Raw genomic sequence first — 22,920 nt, forward strand, 5'->3', positions numbered from 1 at the left:
TTGAACAATATAAAGGTCTTTTTTTAATAATTTTTTTAAATTTATTTTTAAATTTATTTATGATAGTCACACAGAGAGAGAGAGAGAGATTGAGAGAGAGAGAGAGAGAGGCAGAGACATAGGCAGAGGGAGAAGCAGGCTCTGTGCACCAGGAAGCCTGACGTGGGACTCGATCCTGGGTCTCCAGGATCACACCCCAGGCCAAAGGCAGGCGCCAAACCGCTGCGCCACCCAGGGATCCCATATAAAGGTCTTCTATTTGCCACTAGAATGTTATTCTACAGCTGCAAAATACAATAAGGCTCATTTTTTCTATTTAATCAGATTTCTTACACTTGGAATTTGCCTGAATGTTCATATATTTCCAAACCTACTAAAATAGTACCTGATTTCATTTCAGTGAACAGCATATTAGCTCCAAACTCCAAACTGTGATTTACTTACACTTTAAAACAGATAAATATTTTTCTCTGGATCTGTAAGAATATTGTGAAGAAGGAGTTTTCGGTGTGGGAGCCAGAGACTAAATGCAAGAAACAGACATTTCTAAGAAAAACAATATGGTGGGAGGTAATCTTCAACAGAAGAAACCTTTAAAAAGCATTCAAATTAAACACAGACTCTTAATGTTCTCACACAAAAAAATAGTAATTATGTGACAGGATGGAAGTGTTAGCTAAGGCCGTGATGGTAATCATTTGGAAATACATACGTGTATCAAGTCAACCCACACACTTTAAACTTAACACAGTACTATATGCCCATGATATCTCAATAAAGATGAATGGATATTTATAGTTAACAAAATTTATAATTTACTACTGTGATAATATGATCCATTATATAATTAGCAAATGCTAAGATGAAGAGAAAACTCTATTTTTAAAATATATAATTACTTTATAATAGGTTAAAGAATATATGAGTTTCTTATATCATCTTCTGACTTTGCCATAAGTCTAAAATTATATCAAAATTCTAAAATTTCAATGAAAATGTTTTACTTTCACTTAGTTTCACTGAACTTATTGTTCTCTAGTTAAGTTTTTTTTAATAATAAATTTTTTATTGGTGTTCAATTTGCCAACATACAGAATAACACCCAGTGCTCATCCCATCAAGTGCCCCCCTCAGTGCCCAACACCCATTCACCCCCACCCCCCGCCCTCCTCCCCTTCCACCACCCCTAGTTCGTTTCCCAGAGTTAGGAGTCTTTATGTTCTGTCTCCCTTTCTGATATTTCCTACCCATTTCTTCTCCCTTCCCTTCTATTCCCTTTCACTATTATTTATATTCCCCAAATGAATGAGAACATACACTGTTTGTCCTTCTCCGATTGACTTACTTCACTCAGCATAATACCCTCCAGTTCCATCCACGTTGAAGCAAATGGTGGGTATTTGTCGTTTCTAATGGCTAGTTAAGTTGTATTTCTCAAATTCCATATCTAAGTGTACAAAGATAGTAAACCCAAAAATGAAAACTAGAGTGTTAGTGCCTTCCACGATTATCATTCTCTAATTCCCAGAAAAATATGACGGATCTTGAAAAGAAAACTTAAAATCTTTGTATAAAGACATATAAAGTAGGGATCCCTGGGTGGCGCAGCGGTTTGGCGCCTGCCTTTGGCCCAGGGCATGATCCTGGAGACCCGGGATCGAATCCCAGTCGGGCTCCCGGTGCACGGAGCCTGCTTCTCCCTCTGCCTGTGTCTCTGCCTCTCTCTCTCTCTCTGTGTGACTATCATAAATAAATAAATAAATAAATAAATAAATAAATAAGACATATAAAGTAGATCAATACTCAAAATCTCTTCTAAGACATCAACAACCAACTTTAGATACCTCTGACATCCATCACTGATTCCCTTTGTGAGCTCAGACAGGCATCTCTCCTGATGTACTATGTAGGCATCTTTCTAGAGAGAGATGAGTGGAAAGTAGCAAAGTAGTTCACTTTTAATTCTCACACACTAAATCTTTGCTCTCATGAAATTCCAAATACATAAACACACTCACATCCAGATTTTACAGAGGTAATAAATACCTGATTCTGCCTTCACTTAGGAGGAAGACAGTGTCATGAACTTATGTGTAATTTGGAAAAATGGTAACAATAAAGGCTAACACATATTGAATGTTTATGTTATGCTGGAAGGAGGAGGAAGGAGGAGGGAGGAGGAGGAAGAATTACAAATTACACTTATGTGTAATTTGGAAAAATGGTAACAATAAAGGCTAACATTTATTGAATGTTTATGTTATGCTGGAAATAAGCACGATCTAATATATTTAAATTTAATGAATTTAAAAAGGGAGATATTTCTCAAATAGAAAACTCCAACAATGACGCTGAGTAAGATGATATGCAATATACAACACAAGTACATATATTTAAAACCAAGAATACCTGGGTTTAAACTGGAGCCTTTTGAACAAGCTGCTGTTTAATCATTCTGAGTGCCCGCTGTACCACTGCCCCCCCAACTTAACTTGTTCTAAGGACTAAGATAATGAATGCAAAACATTTAGTTCAGTGCCTTACATATAGTTAAGCGCTCAAAATTTATACCTTTTAATATCTCCAAAATGACATAGATAATCTCATTCTGTATTTACCTACTGATACATTTCTGTATCTGAATCTACAGTATTACCCTTCAGTTAAAGTGTATCTATATGCACATTATGAGAAGGTATTTTCCCATAAAAGTCCTGAAAGGAAGACAGCCTGGACTCTCCCATGTCCAATCAATCACTAGGTATTTATGTATATGTCAAGCACATTGTGGAAATCTATGAGAAAAGGAAAAAATTAAGACATGAACTAAACCTTCCAGAAATTTAATGTCTACTTGAGAAGAGAGGAAAATTTTATTCATTCAACAAATATTTGATGCCCTTAAAACACTGCTAAAGTTTTTCGAAAAACTGAAAGACAAAATCAATTAGTTTTACATGATATTGAGAACTACTCATAAATAAATACATCAGAATTTTAGCAACAGTAAAGATCCTTGAGAACTAAATGAGTCAAGGAAGTATTTGGAGGGTGAATGTGAACTGGATACACTGAAGAGACAAAAATATTCTAGAAACAAGGAACACCATAAATAAAGGCAAGGGGGTAGGACTAAGTCTGATATGTAGGAAAAGCATGCAGTGCAGAAGAAAGATATATATATGTTCTTGATTTTATGATGAATTTAACATAGTACTTTCCACATAGTAAACACTCAACAAATCGTATCTATTGTTGTTTCTATTAGATGTTTTTCTCCCCTTTCTCATTTTTTCTGTTTAGTACATCTGAAATTTATTTATTATTTCAGTTTCACATTAATAGAATGAGTAGGAGAAAGAAAGAGGAAAAAAATGAGCAAATCTAAAAACAAAAAAAATGAAGAAATATAGGAGATATAGAAGATATAATATTTATTAAAAATCAAGATTAAAACTGATTTTATATGAGTAATGAAGTTCAAAATCTAAAAATTATCTGTAATGTTTTAAGCACATGAATATTAAAACTAGACCCAGTTCCATTTTAACTTCAGCATCAAAATAGCTAAGTCTCAGTGTCTTCACCCCCATGCCTCTTAAGGTTTTTATAAAAATGAAAAGAGAAATATACATATTTTTGAAAAACAAGCATAGATTTGAGATATGGCAGCCTTTCGCAAAATGGTTCCTTCTTCACAGAATTTACAATGTCTACTATGTGTTCAGTCTTAGAATTTCCCATGTATTAAAGTGTAGTTATTCAAAGGTAGGAACTGAATTGAAATTAATTTAACAAAACAATACTAATCTATAGTAGATAGCCAAGAACCTATTTTTTTCTTAAGCCAGTATAACATATGTGTGGTTTTACATTTAAAATATTATGTGTTTTTGGTGTACAATGAACCGCTGTTCACCACAGCTGATTCTAAACTCAAGACATCAAAATGGAAATGCCAACATCATTTTCCAAAGGACACAAAGTGGATTTACAACCCAATTTGGCTTCTTCTGACCCTTATCTTTGTACATCACCCAGGGGATGCATGCCTTTCATCCGCACAAACTGGTCAATCACATGGACAAAATTCTTCAATTCTGAAATCTTCCAAGTACATATTAAAGAAGGTGCTTACTTTTTGGTAGGTTTACAACAGCTATTTTTGCTACTGCATAATAAAGGAAAATGAGATATAAAAGTGCAGAAAACTGTAATTAAAAATGTGAACCAGGATACAATTCTGGTGACTTCACTTTCATAAGGTCTAAAGAAACATCTAGAGAAATGAAATTCTGGCTCACTTCAACTCTTTCTCCCCAGATTTTTCATCAAGAGTCTTGATGAAACTTCTTTCAGAGGTAATTCCAGGCTGGGGGGGAGGGGGCGGTGTGAAGTCACAGAGTTCAGGAGATTCAAGATCCCATAATATTTGTGGAATGTGTTACTTTGCATGAACTTACTAAGAGGCTTTAGGAAAAATACAAAACCAATTTTAATATTCTCCCTAGATATTGATAATGTAAAATCTTAAAAAGGTCTTAGTAAGTTGATTGTATTTTATTTATTGAAGTAAGACCTTTTTAAGATTTTACATTATCTTAAAAAAAAAAAAAAAAGATTTTACATTATCTTACAATTTTATTATCTTACAATTTAAATATCTTACAATTCTTAACCATTTATAATTCTAAACTTTGGATAAAAGTAATTTATTTTTATAGATATTGGTCCATTTAAAAAATCAAATTATCTGCTATTTCACTTATTTTCTGCAGCAGAGAAGCAAATCTGATATTGGATAATACTTTATGATACTGCATTTACTGAGTAAACACACTTGAACTGTGGGTGCAGTGTGTTACTTCTATAAAGCCAGGCAATCAAGTTTTTACTTACCTTTTCTTTTGCTGTTTCAAGTGGTTCTAATATGTAGCCACCAGGAAGTGCTCATAAATCACCCACAAAAAGAAAGTTCTTATGTGATTAGATGAACAATTCTCCAAACACATTTGCATTGTGTGCATGTGTGTGTCTAACTACACACAAATTATAATTTTCTACAGATCATAGATTTTCAAGTGCTATCCTATTTCTATTAACAATTCCTATTTTGGGGGCACCTGGGTGTCTCAGTTGGTTAAGCATCAGACTCTTGATTTCAACAGGGGTCATGATCTCAGGGTGCTGGGATCAAGTCCCACATCAGGCTCTGCACTCACTGGGAAGTCTGCTTCTCTCTCCCTCTGCCTCTTTCCCTGCTTGCATGGGTGTATGTTTTCTCTCTATCTCAAATAAATAACTAAATCTTTTTTTTTAATTCCTGTTTTTAATGCTTCACTATTGAAAACCTTACAACTCGTGTGTCACGTTAAATGAACAGCAATGGAATAAAACAAATCTAAAAGGTAATTCTTTGACTTTTACTTATTTTCCCCTTTTCAGGTTTTTGTTAAAATCCAGCTTTGTTGATACCAATCACAGCCCATCACTAATCGGTGATTATAGTGTTCCATTATCCTCAACCTACTCAATAATACCAGGATAGAAGACTGCAATTTTCTACCACAAACTTTCAAAGTACTAAAAGACTCAAAGTTTTGAAAAAAATTTTTTTAATAATATTCTGTGGTACTAGCTAAAGCAACTGCTTGAGAAGGCTACAACAGACGATGCTATTTACAGAAATAAAACCTAGATGGTATAGCTCATTGCAAAAATAATTTCCTGTCGAGATACCGACAGAGTCAATCCACACACAGTGGAAAGACCATAAAGATATTTCATGAGCAGACTGAACACAGTTAATTCAGAAGATACCTATAAGCAGTCTGAGATAAAAATGGATTATTTTCCCAATAGTATTTGGAACTGGGAAAATTAGATCACTTGGGATTACAGGCAAATGATCTGCCTTCTTCCAACTTCTGTCCTGTTCCCTTCTCCCAAACAGCTTCTCAGGATGAAGTTCTGGCCGCTTGTCCAGAGCTAGCCTAAGGCTCAGTCCTCCATCCTGGTCAAGTTCCTCTTCATAGCTACACAATAGGCAGTCCTTCTCTTGGGTCAAAAAGCCCAAGCTCTTCTAAACTAGAACTCAAAAGCTAAACTCACATAAAGTATGAATATATGAACAAGACCTTCATATAATAAGCAATACAAAGTCAAAGACCAAAACTTTTTTACTTTATATCCTTTAATGTAAGCATGTAAGCAAATTACTCTTGAAAAACCAAGTCTTCAGCTAAAAAGAAAAAAAGTGCTATGTAAGTTTAGCTGAATACCACTGTAATATATTTAATTTCAACTTGAATGTCACTTACTATTTCAATATTGAATGTTGTTTATTGTACTTATTAAGCCAGTGTCTCATTATGAACTCCACCCCACTGGACATCACCTATTTAGATCCAACACTCACTTAAATTTAATATTACTTTCATATTTTCTTTACTTTTACCAGTAATGATACTTTTCTTACTGAAATATGCTAGGTAAAGAAATTTAAGTTTTTGGAGAATGATGCTTTAGGAATCCTCCCTTATTTCTCCCTCTTCAGGAGAGTGAACTAGTTTGTATTTCATTCTTGGTTTATAACCCTGAAAACTGTGTAATCTTGGTCAAGTTATTCAAACTCTCCAGTTTTGTTTCCCTTTGTTTAAGGATGATAATATGCTGGGCACCTGGGTGGCTCAGTCAGTTAAGCATCTGCTTTCAGCTCAGGTCATGGCCCTGGGATCCTGGGATTGAGCCCCTCATTGGTCTCCCTGCTCAGCAGAGAGCCTGCTTCTTCCTCTCCTCTACCACTCTCCTTGCTTGTGCTCTCTTTCTCTCTCCTCTCAAATAAAATCCTTTTTAAAAAGGATGATAATATGCTTATTTACAAAAATTAAATTTTATATTATTCGTATAATGGTCTTAAGTTGATTAGTATAAAGTTGTACTTGCTCCCTCTTAAATTCATTCTTTCATGTAAGCCAATTAAAAGGTGTATGTATGTATACATATAGCTATATATATATTTTGTTTTTAATAAGATCAGAAGTTGCTACTGGAAGTCTAGTATAAGAGTGAAATCTCATCAGCATATACTGAATGTCAAGACTTCTTAAATGTAACAGTGTTTATTAGGGCAAATGGCAAATCCTCTCTGCTTCTAGAATTTATAACTATTCAAATTAACTTAAATTAAAGTTTGTTATTTTTTAATAAAGCCATCTACACTCATGAGGAAGGAGAAAAGCATTCATTCAAGAAAGAATTGGCCATTTTCATAGAATCTAGTTAAGATAGTGAAAGAGGGGTACATTGCAAAATTTCGTATAATCCACTGCGATCTAATAATATCATCTCTAGGTTGTACAAAATGAAATTCCCTGAATATTGAGTCATTTGAACAAGAAATGGAAGTTGTTTATCTTGGGTTTTTGTTGCTTTTAAGCTACTTTTGCTTTATTCCCTCTTTCGCAGCAATCTCTTAACAGGAGGTTACAGGAGGTTATGCTAAGAATATTTTAAAGCATTCAAGCATTGTGGAAAATGTCTTTAAATACCAGATATAACCATAACATATTGCCTCCTCAACACCTGTATCTACATATTATCATCCTAATTACTACTTGAACATATATAATTCTAAAATAAAGGTGGCTAAAAAAAAAAAAACAGCAAAAAAATTAGGTCAAACTACTTTTCGGCTATAAAAAAGTAGGTATGTGAAAGTCAAAATAGAACTGACATCTTACAAGCTACTTAAATACTCCAAATATCCTACACATACATTCATACATTCATCATAACAAATACTTTTCTTTTGATTTTGACCAGAAAGAATGCATTTAGGAAAACACTTTTTTGGGAATATATGGCTGCATGACCTTTAGTCAGATACTGAAGTTTAATCTACCTATAAGAACACAGGTAATGTAAGAAATGCTGCAACCTCAGTTTTTCAAGGGGTTAATCACTGCTGAATTTCACTGGGTAAAAACATTCTCCAAAATTACTGGTAGGTTACTCCAGACAGTCTTCTGCCTTTGGAATTCTCAGGAAATCCTGGGATCTACTGAACTTGTATATGTCTGTGGTACTGCCAATAGCATCCAGTGATGTATCCAAGTTTGTTAACACTGCAGGAGATGGCCAATGATTTTCCTGTAACACAGCTTTTCCTGTAACACATTAATGTCCTCATGCCGATAAAAATATACCTTCTCCTAGAACTCATACAGGCATTCAGTAAAGTGGCAGGAGATAAAATCAATGCACAGAAATCAGATGCATTTCTATACACTAACAATGAGACAGAAGAAAGAGAAATTAAAGAGTCAATCCCATTTATAATTACACCAAAAACCATAAAATACCTAGGAATAAACCTAACCAAGGTAAAGGATCTGTACTCAGAAAACTACAGAACACTCATGAAAGAAATTGAAGACGACACAAAGAAATGTTAAAATGTTCCATGCTCTTGGATTGGAAGAATAAATACTGTTAAAAATGTCTATGCTACACAGAGCAATCTACACATTCCATGCAATCCCTATCAAACTACCATCAACTTATTTCACAAAGTTGGAATAAATAATCCTAAAACTTGTATGGAAACAAAAAGACCCTGAATAGACAGAGGAATGTTGAAAAAGAAAACCAAAGCTGGGGCATCACAAGGCCTGACTTTAAGCTCTCTTACAAAGCTGTAATCATCAGGACAGCATGGTACTGGCACAAAAACAGATATGTAGATCAATGGAACAGAATAGAGAACCTAGAAATGGGCTCTCAACTCTATGGTCAACTAACACTCAACAAAGCAGGAAAGAATATCCACTGGAAAAAGGACGCCTCTTCAACAAATGGTGTTGGGAAAATTGGACAACTACGTGCAGAAGAATGAAACTGGACCATTCTCTTACACCAGATAAACTCAAAATGGTGGAAAGATCTAAATGTGAGACATGAATCCATCAAAATCCTAAAGGAGTACACAGGCAGCAGCATCCTCTGTGACCTCAGCCACGCAACTTCTTGCTAGACGCATCTCCAAAGGCAAGGGGAAAAAAGGCAAAAATGAATTACTGGGACTTCATCAAGATAAAAAATTTCTGCACAGTGAAGGAAACTGTCAACAGAACCAAAGACAGCCTACAGAATGGGAGAAGACATTTGCACATGACATATCAGATAAAGGGCTCGTATCCAAAATCTATAAAGAACTTCACAAACACAACATCCAAAAACCAAATAATCCAGTCAAGAAGTGGGCAGAAGACATGAACAGAAAATTCACCAAACAAGACATACATATGGCCAGCAGACACATGAAGAAAATGCTACACATCACTCGGCATCAGGGAAATAAATACAAATCAAACCACAAGCCAGAATGGCTAAAATGAACAAGGCAGGAAATGACAGATGTTGACAAGGATGTGGAGAAAGGGGAACCTGTTACACTGTTGGTGGGAATGCAAGCTGGTATATCCACTCTGGAAAACAGTGTGGAGGTTCCTCAAAAAGTTGGAAATAGAGCTACCCTATGACTCAGCAATTGCACTACTGGGTATTTACCCCAAAGACACAAATGTAGTGATCTGAAGGGGCACCTGCAACCCAATGTTCATAGCAGCAATGTCCACAAGAGTCAAACTATGGAAAGAGCCCAGATGTCCACTGACAGATGAATGGATAAAGAAGATATGATATATATACAATGGAATACTACTCAGCCATCAGAAAGAAGATGGGATCTTGCCATTTGCAATGACGTGGATGGAACTAGAGGATACTATGCTGAGTAAAATAAGTCAATCAGAAAAGGACAGTTATCATATGGTCTCACTCATATGTGGAATTTAAGAAACAAAACACAGGATCATAGGGGAAGGAAGGAAAAAATAAAACAAAACGAAATCAGAGAAGGAGACAAACCATAAGTGACTCCTAATTATAGGAAACAAAGTGAGGGTTGCTAGAGAGGAGGGGATTGGGGGGATGAGGTAACTGGGTGATGGGCATGAAGGAGGGCACATGATGTGATGAGCACTGGGTGTTATACAAGACCAATGAATCACTGAACTCTACCTCTGAAACCAATAATACAATACATTATATATGTTAATTAATTTAATTTAAACAAAATTTTTTAGAAGTTAAAAAAAAAAGAAGAAAATGTACCTTCCGTGTTCTCCCCAAGTCAAATATCAGAAATACTGTATATCTTGAGCTGAATCAATTGTGGCTTCAGGACTTTATTTTTCCCCATGTCTTATCCCCTAGTCAATGTGGCTTTATGTGGGCGGGGGGGGGGAGCTTCAACAAATTAATAATTTATATAATCCAATGATTACCTCCTCTGCATCTGCATTTAATGCTACTACTGCTTCTCTTAACATTTCGCTACCCTTCTCAGTATTTACCAGTAAAAATACGTTTGGAGAGAGAAATTAAAATCATTCATTTGTTTTAAATTCTTAATTTGTGAATTAAGCAAACTTCTAATAGTCTTCGTGATTTGTAAAAAAAAGTGAAAATTCATTAAATAAATTCCCAGAGTCACAGTTTACATCTTAGTAGCTAAATGTTAATGTATTTTAAACACAATTGCTCAGTATTTCCATAACGGCAGATTGTTAAAACCTTAAGAAAGAATTAAGATATCCCAGTGTATATGTAATTTCTTAAATTGCTTATTCCAATTTTGCAATAATGGGGAGAGAATGGAAGGGAAGAAGAGGACAAGAGAGGAAGGCATTAGGCAAGATAGAAAAGCATATAAGCAAAGCAGAGAGTAACCTAATTAATACAGGGGTGACAGAGAAAGTAGAGGACGAGAGATCGGGGGCTCACAGTGGGCAGGGGAAGGCTCACAGTGGCTCTAGGGAAGCCACTGTACATTGCTTCTCAGTCTATATTAATTCATGGTCTTGGGTTGAAGTTAGCTAAGGTGGGAATATTTACACCATGGAAATCAGCAAGCATTACAAATCAGGGTTACATGCACGTACACATGCATGCACATACACAAATACCTAAGTGCCGGCAGTCGATCTTTTCCAGCACATCAATGCTTAGAACGAAATACCTATTTGGAAGACATCAATATTACACACAATGGGAAAGAGTGGTAACTATACAAGACTCCTTTTATTTACCTTTTAAAGCATCTCTTTCAAACATGTACCTGTGGGCTTATAACATTTCCAGTTCAGTATGTCTTTCCCAACACCCAAAAGATTAAAAGCATTTGTACTTCTTCAACTTAAAACTGTTTTACACAGAGCAAGATTTTTGAATCTCTGGGCTTCCATAGTAATACCTTGAGCAAACTTCTACAAGAGCACTGAACGATATACAGTATTAGCTTCACAAGTCAATCTCAGTGATAGCAGGTTTCTGTGGTGCCAGGTTGAGGAGGATGCTGAGGCTGAGGCTGTACACTGAAGGAATGATCACAGATGTCAGTTATAAACATCTCTTACTAACACGAGTGACAGTATTCACACTGCCTATATTATTACAGTTATCTTTCCATTCCTATAAAGGTGGAGATAATGTCTTACTGGTTCTTTAACAATCACTGTCTAGGAAAATCTCTTGCCACAGTGGAAACTCAACACAACCATTGTTAAATTGATAAAGTTATTTCTGACAGCCATAATAGGTACTTGCAATAAGCTACTATAGGAAATACTGTTCCTCATAGTACTATTGAGGATGGCAACAAACTAAATATTTTTGATCATTAGTATTTCTGTAATATGTCGTGATATATGGTGTATAACATAAGTAGCTATCAGTATCTATGTAGGTAGCAATGGGAAACTAAACTCATTTATATCTTTAGAAAAAGACTCAGTCACACACACAAAAAAACAATTAGTAATTTATGATGATTTTTTTCACACAAGGTTCTTTACTTAGAAATTGGTTTTGCAGGGGAAAAGAAAATATGCACTATTGTACTTCAAGTCAAAACTCTGGAGGGCAGACTGCTATACAAATGGCCATAGTGGGCTAAAAGAGAAAGAGCAGTAACTCTTCAAAAACAAGAGATGCAAAGCACCCTCCCAATTCTCCATACTCCTTCCTCCTTAAGGTTGATTTCCCTGCTGTGCTGAGCTGACAACTAAAAAAAGAAAAACAAGGCTCTACTAGATAGTAGCTGGGAACCAGGAAAGGCGTCTGAGGTAGGGGAGTATGTTGTAGGATGGATAACAAGCCTAACAGCATGAAGAGAATAGTGAACAGGTCACTCCCATCAGATAAATGCAGTAATGGATTCTAGAGCATACATATAACAATAATTACTGAACACTTACTGTGGGCTGAGAATTCTCCTTCAATTCTTAAAATAGATATATGAAAAAGGTGCTATTATTATTCCCATTTCATAGATAAGGAAATTGAGACCCAAAGAGGCTAAGTAATGTGTTCAAGGTCACACACAAATAGCTGGCAGCAGAGCTACAGCATGAACCCAGCATTCTGACTCTACAGTCCGTATTCCTAACTACTCTGTCAAACCTCATATACCAATTTTACATAATAAAAAATATACTGCAGGACCAAAAATAAGACTTATCCCACAAACCATACTTGTGAGTATGGCTATCATAAGGTAAAGCCAATGAAAAAAAAAATAAGCTGCAGAGTTAGTGACGAGATTATTTTCCTATTTCCTAATTTCTAAACCCATATATGTAGATATATTATTTTCTCTATTATTCATCTTCTTTGAAAAATGATATGGACTTTTTATTGCACCCCCAATTTCACTATTGTGCTAGTGCCATATTTATGTGTGTGATAAAAAGAAACTGAGTTGAGTAATAATGATCTTTCTTGGCTTATGAAACGCTTAGTTGTAATAACGTAATGGTGACGTGAGAAGCAGGATGGACGCAGTGGAGATTAGGAACAATTAATGTAAAATAGAAACATTTCCTCAACATAATTCCACCAATAAAAATTTGGGAAATGACAAAAATGGGTATTTCTTTCAGAAATATAACCATAGTACTATTGCCTTTTCCTACATCACTTTCCGTGGTACAACACTTACTTGGGATGTTTATGTCATGTACTATCTTGATATAAACAAACACAGTAAACATTGTAATTGTAACTTGTACAATTAAGAAAAAAACAACACAAGAAGCTAATACACACACATGCAGGGTATCTTTCTTATAAACTAACTCTGGAGTGACTGTTTGAATGTGAATGTTTTCAGGATCTCTGGGGGTAAAGGGGAAGAGAAAACCTTTTGAAATAAATTCCTTAATTGAATAAACTCACAAATTGAATCACAGCATTAAAATAAAACCAAGAGAAAAAAAAATTTTAAGGTTTTTTTAAGGCAGAGACACAGGCAGAGAGAGAAGCAGGCTCCTCGCAGGGAGCCTGATGCAGGACTCAATCCCAGAACCCCGGGATCACAACCTGAGCCGAAGGCAGATGCTCAACTGCTGAGCCACCCAGGTGTCCCAAAACCAAGAGAAATTAATTAAAAGAGAAAACTTCAAAACTTTAGTACGTAATTACAAAGGTCCGTGAGTACCCTATTTAAGTCCTACAATTTAGCAAACAAGTTGTATGATTTACTTTGCAAACATTTTCTTTTAAACTTTCCCAGGCATTTGAGCACAGGCTCTTAGTCATAGCTGAGAATTACTTCTCAAATAAATTCCATATGTTCTAAATCTTGCCCCTGCTTTTTTCCAAAACCAGATCTGATCATAAACCATGGTCCAGTTTATACAGTTTCTACACTGTATAGCTGTCAAAAATTTTTCTTCCCCAATGAACTAAAGAACCTCTTTCAGCCCTTTATGTGTAGTCTTCTATCATGTGCTGTAAGAGTGATGTGTCAATACTAGAGAAATTCTCTTTACAACACATGATGAAAAGCATTACAAAATATAGACTTTTCCTTATCTGTGAAAAGTATGTCCCAACAGAAAACACAATCATTTAATAAATCATTAACATCTGACCTCTTTTGGTCTTACCCTCAGGCCATGTATTACTTTCAATTCATAGAACTAGCTAAAAAAATGTTTATGATTCTTCTCCAGAAAATAAAGCTTAGAAGCTTGGAAATGATTTTCCTTCCTGATAGCAGTAGACAGTCAGAGACATTCAGACTCCAGTGCATTCATGATGATGTGCACAACCTGATATAATGCAAAACAGCAATGCTATGCTAAGGGACACCTAATTTCCTACATGAAAGGGACACATAATTTCCTACATGAAATTATGAAAAGTTCTGGAGAAACAATCCCTCTCCTCTCTCTTTTTTTGCTTCCTCTTTAAAAATTGAAAGATAATGTATTTAGTGGAAAAGGAAACTCAGCTCCTGTGATGCCCAGTTTACATAAGCAATAAGAGTGTTAATGCTAGTAAAACCCTAGTTCTTATTTCAGCATTACCCAGGTCCCTAAACAGAACCGCGACAAGCAACTCCCATCACTTTGGCTGCCAACAATCACATCTTATTCCCAACTTCGGGCTTTTAGGAACTCCTAATGTAATCTAGAATATGACCAAACATTTTAATTAATCTAAATTAATCTAAAAGTTAATTAATCTGAAAACACTAGATGAGAAAATTCACCTTTTCAGATAATTCAAGAATATAATAAAGCTGGACTGTATGCTACAGTAACAAAAGAAAAAAAACTTTGCACATAACATAAAGACAGAAAGCTCAGGAAGCGTCTACCTCACTCCTGCTAAGCATACTGTCCTGAGACCATTCAGGTGTATCGTATGTTGTCTTCTTCAATGGCCTTTTGACCTGATTGAGTCTGTTTTTGCCTCCAAGAGAATTCTTGCAGAGTAAAGGGGGCAAAGACAAGCTCAATCAACTTACCTTTATCTTACATTTCAAGATAAAAGTCTACACCTAATCTATCCATGGACAACATAATGTAGTTTCATGCTTCAAACATCACACAGAGTGATCAATGGCTTACAAATCTTATCTGCAGCCCAGATATTTCTGCTGTCTGTAAACCATATGTTTGTCCCATCCCCAGAAGCACCTAAAAAATACACGCTCAAAGTACGTCCCAGCCTTCTCCAATTTCTCACAACCCACCCAAATCTAATTTTCTACATGGCTGCCAGAATGGTCTTTAAGAGTATGTTATTTCCCAACTTTTAGCATCTCTCCACAACTTTCAATATAAAAGACCTTTCCTTAGCCCAGTTTCCCATTATTCCTATGAAGAGGCCCCTCACTAGCTCCTCACAACTCTTCTGCTGCCTCTTCCATATGGCAAGTCTCCTCTTCCAACATATAACACAATTTATTTATTTATTTTTTTTATAAGCCATCATTTTATTCAAAGTATGCAAATAAAGGAGATATTATAGACATAAAACAAGTAATTTTTGGAGTGCTGGGGTGGCTCAGTGGGTTGAACTCTGACTTGATTTCAGCTCAGGTCATGATCTCAGGGTATAACACAATTTATAAAGCCTAGCTCACATGGTGACCTTTTCCATAGTTTTACTTCCCTGGTTCACTTATTCATCCCTATCCAAACAAATGTCTCTTATCCCTTATGTCTCAGCCCAAATGTCACATCCTTGGTGAGCTTTCCTTAATATTCCCAGTGTAAGTTAGCCACAGGAGATTGTAATTATATCACTGTGACGACTGACCACAGAATTCTGTAAGCCACATTGTGCCAGTATGACTTCTCAATGAAATTAGGACTATTTCTAAGGAAATTTCTATGCCTCCAGCTTTCTTCTCATTTTTTATTTTTGTATCCCCAAGGGCCTGGAGCAGTATCTGAGGCATACAGATATGGGCCAAAAAACATTTTTTGATACAAGCATATTAGCTGAAACAAGGGTGGGGAACGACATGGGGGAAAAAGTTGAAGAAAAGTTAGAGAACAGAAAATGCCAAAGTTAAACTAAAATAAGATGCATAATGCTAGACTTTGCATTTATACAAACTAAATCTTATTTTTCTATTCATATACTGGCCTCAGTCTCAAACAATATTCCATACACTCATATATTTTTGACTGTGAAAATATTTTGAAACCACTGAGAAAGAGAAAAACTGAAGTATATAGATTTCAGAATTAAGACACACACGCACACACACACACACATTCAGACACACACCCTGGTTTCTTTTAGGAAAACTGAGAATTTTAACAGATAATGGATATAGATTACCTTCTGCTAGGGCACACCAGGTTATGGATTTTCACTATACATGCAAACAAAAGCTTAAACCCAATATTAAATTTTCATCTCTACTTTTAAAAGGAGAATGAATGAGATTAAATTCTCCAACTGCTTAACCAATGCTAGTTACCAATTTGGAAATGAAACTTGACTAGGCACTAAGGGACCGGGAGGAAAAAATAGGAAAGCTAAATGCTATTTGGCAAAACAGCATATCCTTCAATATTTATTAGGGATGAATAAGTCTGCTATCTTATCACTGGAAGATGGCTTGCTACCCTGTGCCAAAACTTCAATGAGGCTCATCAACATCCTTGATGAAAAGAATGAGTAATGAAAAGCATAGCTTCTACTGGTCTATGAGCTTAAGAGCCAGACAGCATACTATCTACATTACTCAGGGGCTAAATCACTTTACTGTAATTGTACTGTTACAATAAGAGCATTTAGGCCAAATGGCAAAGCAAGGGCAAGCCTAGGTCAAATTGTGAAGGTAAAATTTGTTTTCAGAAAACTTCTACCTCTTCAGTTGACACTAATTCAGCTCTGTTCAGCCTTTATTCTAGTGTATTTATTCAGGCTATGCACCATCATCCCTTTTCTCTTCCATTGGAGCCCCTTACCAAGGACTTTGTTCCCAGGAAACCTGAATTCTAAATTACCATTACCATTATCATATTCAATAAAATCTTAATGACTTCTATGGCTTCTTTCATCAAGACCTTTCTCCATGCTTCCCAACAATTAGTAAATCTGATTTACTGACAAATGCTAATCTGCTTTTTGTACACTGAGAGCTATTTGCCCTGGGGACACTTAATACAGTAAGGTGATCCAGTGGTGGGGATTTTGGTACCATGTATGGTCCAATAAGAGTGATAATTAAGTTGGTGCAAAAACAGTTGCCTGCTATAGCTACACGTGTGGCAAAATGTGAATAAGTTCTCCTTATAAATGACAACTTTATTGGAGACCAGGCTCATATCAAAATAACATGGTAAAAATGCTACCTTTTTTGGTTTACATATATAGATGATAGTGAATGAAGAACTGATAGGTATATACCCAATATTTATATATTGTTCAGCCAGAAACAACATATAAATAGTGTTGTCTATAACTTCATAATGTCTATGTCTTCATAACTTTTCAGGCGAGAATTTAAAATCAATCTCAAATCAATTGCTTATAAGCCAAAATTAGATGTTTCCAATGATTTAGTTGGAAATGCTTCAGCCATTAAGGTGTAATTCTTGAGTTGATACCTATAGCTCAAATGGTTTTCAAGCAAATATTTACTGTGGAATACAAAGGATGTACTATTTTATAATTCATAAAGTCGAATAAGCACAAAATAAAAATAAATTGAAAAGGTAATACCAGGTGACAGAAGTCACAAAGAAAACAAAACAAGTTGATGTGAGAGAAAATAATGGCAATGGGGATACTAATTTAAACTGGTGGTAAACAAAGAGCTCAATGAAGAGAAGTACCTTGAAATGAAACATAAATTATAGTAACTCCTCACCCCCTGATCCCTACTCAAAGATCTAGAAGAGTTTCAGGCAGAAAGAACATAAAGTATAAACATCCTAAGACAGAAGTATGCTTGACATGCTGATGGACAGAAGAGAAACCTGGCATGAGTAAAGCACACGGAATGGTTTGAGATCCAATCAGAGGCAGGTAGGCCTTCAAACCCACAGTATGAAATTTAGATTTTATTCTACGTTCGCTATCACAGAAATACAGAATATGGTTGTAATGACAGAAGAATGAAAATTTTATTCTAAATAGACTTCACATTTGTACTATTTGCCATTACTAATTATAAAAGTGTTGTACCTCCTGAGGTTTTTAAAGAGCTACTGCCACTACAAAGAATGAAATCCACAGAGTTGAAGGAAGTTCTGCCCCTAAACTGAACTCAACTCCTGTACAAACCAAAAATCAACAATAAAAAGAACTATGGAAAAACCCTTTAGTATTAACTGCCAAGAACTTCCCGTCAAATATATCCAAATACTCATAGCTTTTATCTATGACTCTACATGGATAAGTTTACAAAGTTAAAGCAACTGCTTTCTAGGGTGGGGGAAATAAAGGATTTCTGTAATCGGAATTAACCTGAATGATGACACCCATTTATCATATTCAGTGTCATCTAATTAGAAAGCAAATGTATACGCAAAAATGTATATATGTCTTGATTTGTCAAGAGACTGTACTTCATGGTATATCTACAAATTGAATCTATTTTTTCAAATATCAGGGTTAAGCTAGATAGAAAATAATGTAAAGCTACTGGGAAGCTGTGAGTAATCATACCTAATATTGTCCCTTGTAGAATTAAAAGATAGAAGGCCAAAGAGGTTAAAATTGCACAGTTAATAGCAGACCCAACATTAACACAGTGCCTTATTGAATTGAAATGAGCTCATGTTTCTCCTTACTCCATGACTATTAACAATTTAACACAAATTTTGTTTTAACACTCTTCTACAATACCAGGAAGTATCGTATTTAGGTACGTCAGAGATAGCTCTACACAAATTCTACCATAAAAATAATAGAATCCTAAAAGATGAACTCCTCAGTCACCTTGCTTTAAAACAAATCCCCCCTTCCTTTTTAAACCCTTCCAATTGGAAGCATGAAGAGAGAGAGAGAGAGAGAGAGAGAGGGAGAGAGAGAAAGAGAGAGAGATGATCCTGGTCATATTTTTCTTCTTGACATGTTCTAAATTCAAGTTTAAAAGTCAAAAAAACAGTATTAAATACTCAATGTTTATTATTAGCATTATGAAGATAAATAACTCCTATTTATATACTTTCTTTAGTGAATATCAAGGCTCTTAGGTTATTAGTGCTCAAAAGTGGGAAGTCTTAAGGAGTGTCTTGAGCCCCTCATGGACGAAAATGCTCAAGAATAGAAGAAACTTTTCCAACTTGATCCTCTTTAAAAATACCTGCAATAGAAAGATATTAATAGAAGTAAAGCAGGGACCTCAGATAAGCTGAGACAAAGAATAGAGGGACAACTATTTTGTGATACTCCCTTGCAAAGGATGCATGTCTACTTTGTAAGAAATGCAAGAAACACTTAAATATTTTGAGAGATTACAGACAGCATTAAAATGAGCATACTGCTCATTATATACCTGCTTTCAGAAGTTTTTCCCTCCCTCCTGACATTGTTACTTCATAACTTAACAATGTAATTTAAAGACTAGTTCATATTTTTACTTTTGACTTAGCTTGTAGTCTACAGAGTAAAAAGTAAGGCCACATCACAAATATAAAAGTTGACAAGATGTCTGGCATATTACCTTTATAGTTAAAATCTAGAAAATCATTCTAGCCCTTGGTTTCTCTTTATAGCTTAAGAATCACCAATCGTTTGACATAAAACTGAACACATTGCCTAATTACAGTCACTCTTTACTGGTAGTGGTCAGCATGGTGTCAACTTTGTTCTTGGGCAAAGGTACTTCTGCTCTGCACTACCTCCAGATCTTATTCCAAAGATCTTCAAGTTACTCCTTTCCATTTTCTTCATAGTAGATCCTGTCAAGAGTGTTTCTGATTAGCTGGCAAGTGGAAGTTACAGCATGCTTAGTTCAATTAACCAGAGAATGAGAACTTCAAAACCACCGTGTTCAGTCATTATAATCCTCTTTACTGACTACAGAGAAAGTTCAAGTCACTGTGACTTGTTAAGAAAAAGGAAACTTATCTAACATTAATGATTTATCTGAATGATCATCAAATCTCAATGACTTAGGATCTGCTGAGATGCTACCCTGCAGGAACACAAGTGTGACTACAGCCAGCCTAGAGTTTACTCTCCATTTAATCTGGCAAGAACTGAGTTAGCACTTACTGCATGCTTACATACCTTACATGAGACTTAGGATGTAAGGCTACTATATTATAGTTGTGCTCTACAGATTTTATACACACACACACACACATACATAATACCTGGAAGTAGTATACAACACGTGGTAGGGCCTTGTCCTAAACGAGAGTATAATTTCATGGGGACACTTGGAAAACCACAAAAAATTTCAAAACAATAAATATTAGTGCAAGACTAAATAAAAAGGAGGTGGAAATTGGGATGGCTTCCCAGGAATTGAGCTGGGCCATTATTTAACATATTTCATTTCTGTGCCTCATCAGTTGATCCTCAAGAACAAAGGCTTATATGCCCTATAAAAAGGCTAAATGTAAAGTTTTCTCTTTTTTTTCTCTTATACTATCATGTTCTAAAAACGATCTTCAAACTTCTTATAAAGATACTATATAGCACAATAAGGTAAAATAAATTTAAAATGAGGTTAAAAATAAAGCAAAGGAGAATAAAGATAGGGAGAGAGAAAGGGACATGTAAAACGAGTGTGCAAAATGTGTGCCCGAGGTCATGTAAGAGAACTTGAGAAGGTCAAGAACCCTGGCTCTGAACAAGGCAGCAGTCAGTGTGTAGCAGAGTATCAAAGTCTAACCTTTGATTTTGTGTGGCATAAGCTAATGTTCAATGTTTATCACCTTTGTATTACCCAAAAAGATGACCTGAAAATCATTAAATGTTTCTTCCATTGAGCATATCTCTTCAATATTTCTTTTTGTAAATTAACTGAGAGGCATGAAAAACATTGCTTGTTAGAATCACTAACATTCAATCGGCAGGTGAAAGGTAGATAACAGGATGTCTACTATGTAGTCTTCCCTCACACAGAACTTAACTTACTAATTCCAGCAATAGAAAAGGTAACTTCATAATAGAGTAAAATGTGGCAGACACCATGATAATCAAAACATCAACATTTACAGCAACAGTAATGAGACAAAGTGACATGAGGTGCCTTAATTCCTACAAATGCACAACCTGAATTTATAAGGAAACATCAGACTTGTGATAGGTAGTGTTATCACAAGTTTCTCACTCAAGTCTTTTTTGTGCTTGAAAATCTCATTAATCAGTTCAAGTCTTCTATGAAATAAGCCTTGCTACAGAGAAAAGTGAATTTAAGGCAACAGTCCTCACCATCACCCAAAATTCATGGAAAAGTACAATATTGCATAAAGTGAAGATCACCTCAGATCTCAGTAAGGTATTATAATCAAGAATACAGGTGGCCAACAGGCACATCCAAAAGTGCACAACATCACTCATCATCAGAGAAATGCAAATCAAAACTACAATGAGATATTACCTCACACTTGTCAAAATGGCTAGTATCAAAAAGACAAGAAATAACAAGTGTTGACAAGGATGTGGGGAAAAGGCAACCCTTGAGCAGTATTGGTGGGAACGTAAATTGATAAAGCCATTATGAATAACAGTATGGAGGCTTCTCTCAAAAAATTAAAAATAGAAATACCATAAGATAAGGCCATCTCACATCTGGGTAATTATCTAAAGCACTAATATCAAAAGATATCTGTACTCTCATATTCACTGGAGCATTATTTACAATAGCCAACATATGGAAACAACTTAAGTATCCACTGACCAGTGAATGGACAAAGAGAAATGTGGTAAGGATAGAGAAAAAACATATAACACACAAATACATACACTGTATACACATATATAGGCATAATGGAATATTACTCGGCTATTAGAAAAGAAGGAAAGCCTGCCATTTGTGACACAGTAGATAAACCCAGAAGGCATTATGCTAAATGAATTAAGTCAGGCAGAAAAACAAATACTAGATGATCTCTCTTAAGTGGAATCTCTGTATCAGTTCTTTTTCTTTTCTTTTTAAAAAAAGAGAAGAGATGGATGGTTGCCAGAGGAAGGGAATGGGTGAAATGCATGATGGAGGTCAAAGGTACAAACTTTCAGTTATAAAGGAAGTCGTGGGGATATAAAGTACAGCATGGCAACTATAGTTCATAATGCTATACTATATATTTGAAGGTTGCTAAGGGAGTAGATCTTAAAAGTTCTTATCATAAGAAAAAAATGTAAATGTGAGGGGAAGGATGTTAACTAGATTTACTGTGGTGATCATTTCACAATGTATACAAATTATCAAGTCAATATCAATATGTGTGGCTGCTTTCATAAGACTGATGAACATGAAAGGAAAAGAAAATAAAGTGGAAGGAAAGAGAGACAACTCCATTCTCCGACAGTATGTCCACACAATGAAATACTATTCATTGTAAAAGGAATGAAGTACTGATATGATACAACATGAGCTTCAAAAACATTATGCTATGTGAAAAAAGCCCAAAACGAAACAACACATAATACATAATTCCATTTATATTAAATAGTCAAAAAAAAAAAAGCAAATCTAGAAAAACAGAAACTAGATTATTAGTTGCCTGGGGTTGGAGATTAAGTATAAATAGGCATGAGAAATTTTCTCATGAAAATGTTCTAAATCTGGACTGTGCTGACGCCAGCACAACTGTGCAAATTCACTAAAAAGAGTTGTTTAGTTAAAATGAGTGAATTTTATGGTATATAAATTATACCTCAGTAAAGTTGTAAGGGAAAAAAAAGGCTACAGTGCATAGGTCATCAAAAAACAAGGCTTCTTCTACTCCTACTGCATTCAGAGCCCAGCTAAAATACTGTGACATAGTCCCATACTCAACAAACTTAAAGTATAATGGAATCTTAACATTTCAAATTAAAACAAAAAACAAAAAACAGAAGCTTAAAAAAAAAAAAAAAAAA

General features: G+C 35.2%; 1 protein-coding gene across 8 annotated transcripts in view; it reads right to left on the bottom strand.

The window, feature by feature from the left end:
• Positions 1-22,920, bottom strand: part of ARHGAP42 (Rho GTPase activating protein 42) — a 287,838-nt gene that overhangs the window by 141,512 nt on the left and 123,406 nt on the right. The gene's annotated exons all lie outside the window — the stretch shown is intronic.

Source organism: Canis lupus, chromosome 21, assembly GCF_003254725.2.
Source record: "Canis lupus dingo isolate Sandy chromosome 21, ASM325472v2, whole genome shotgun sequence".
NCBI classification, from domain to species: domain Eukaryota; kingdom Metazoa; phylum Chordata; class Mammalia; order Carnivora; family Canidae; genus Canis; species Canis lupus.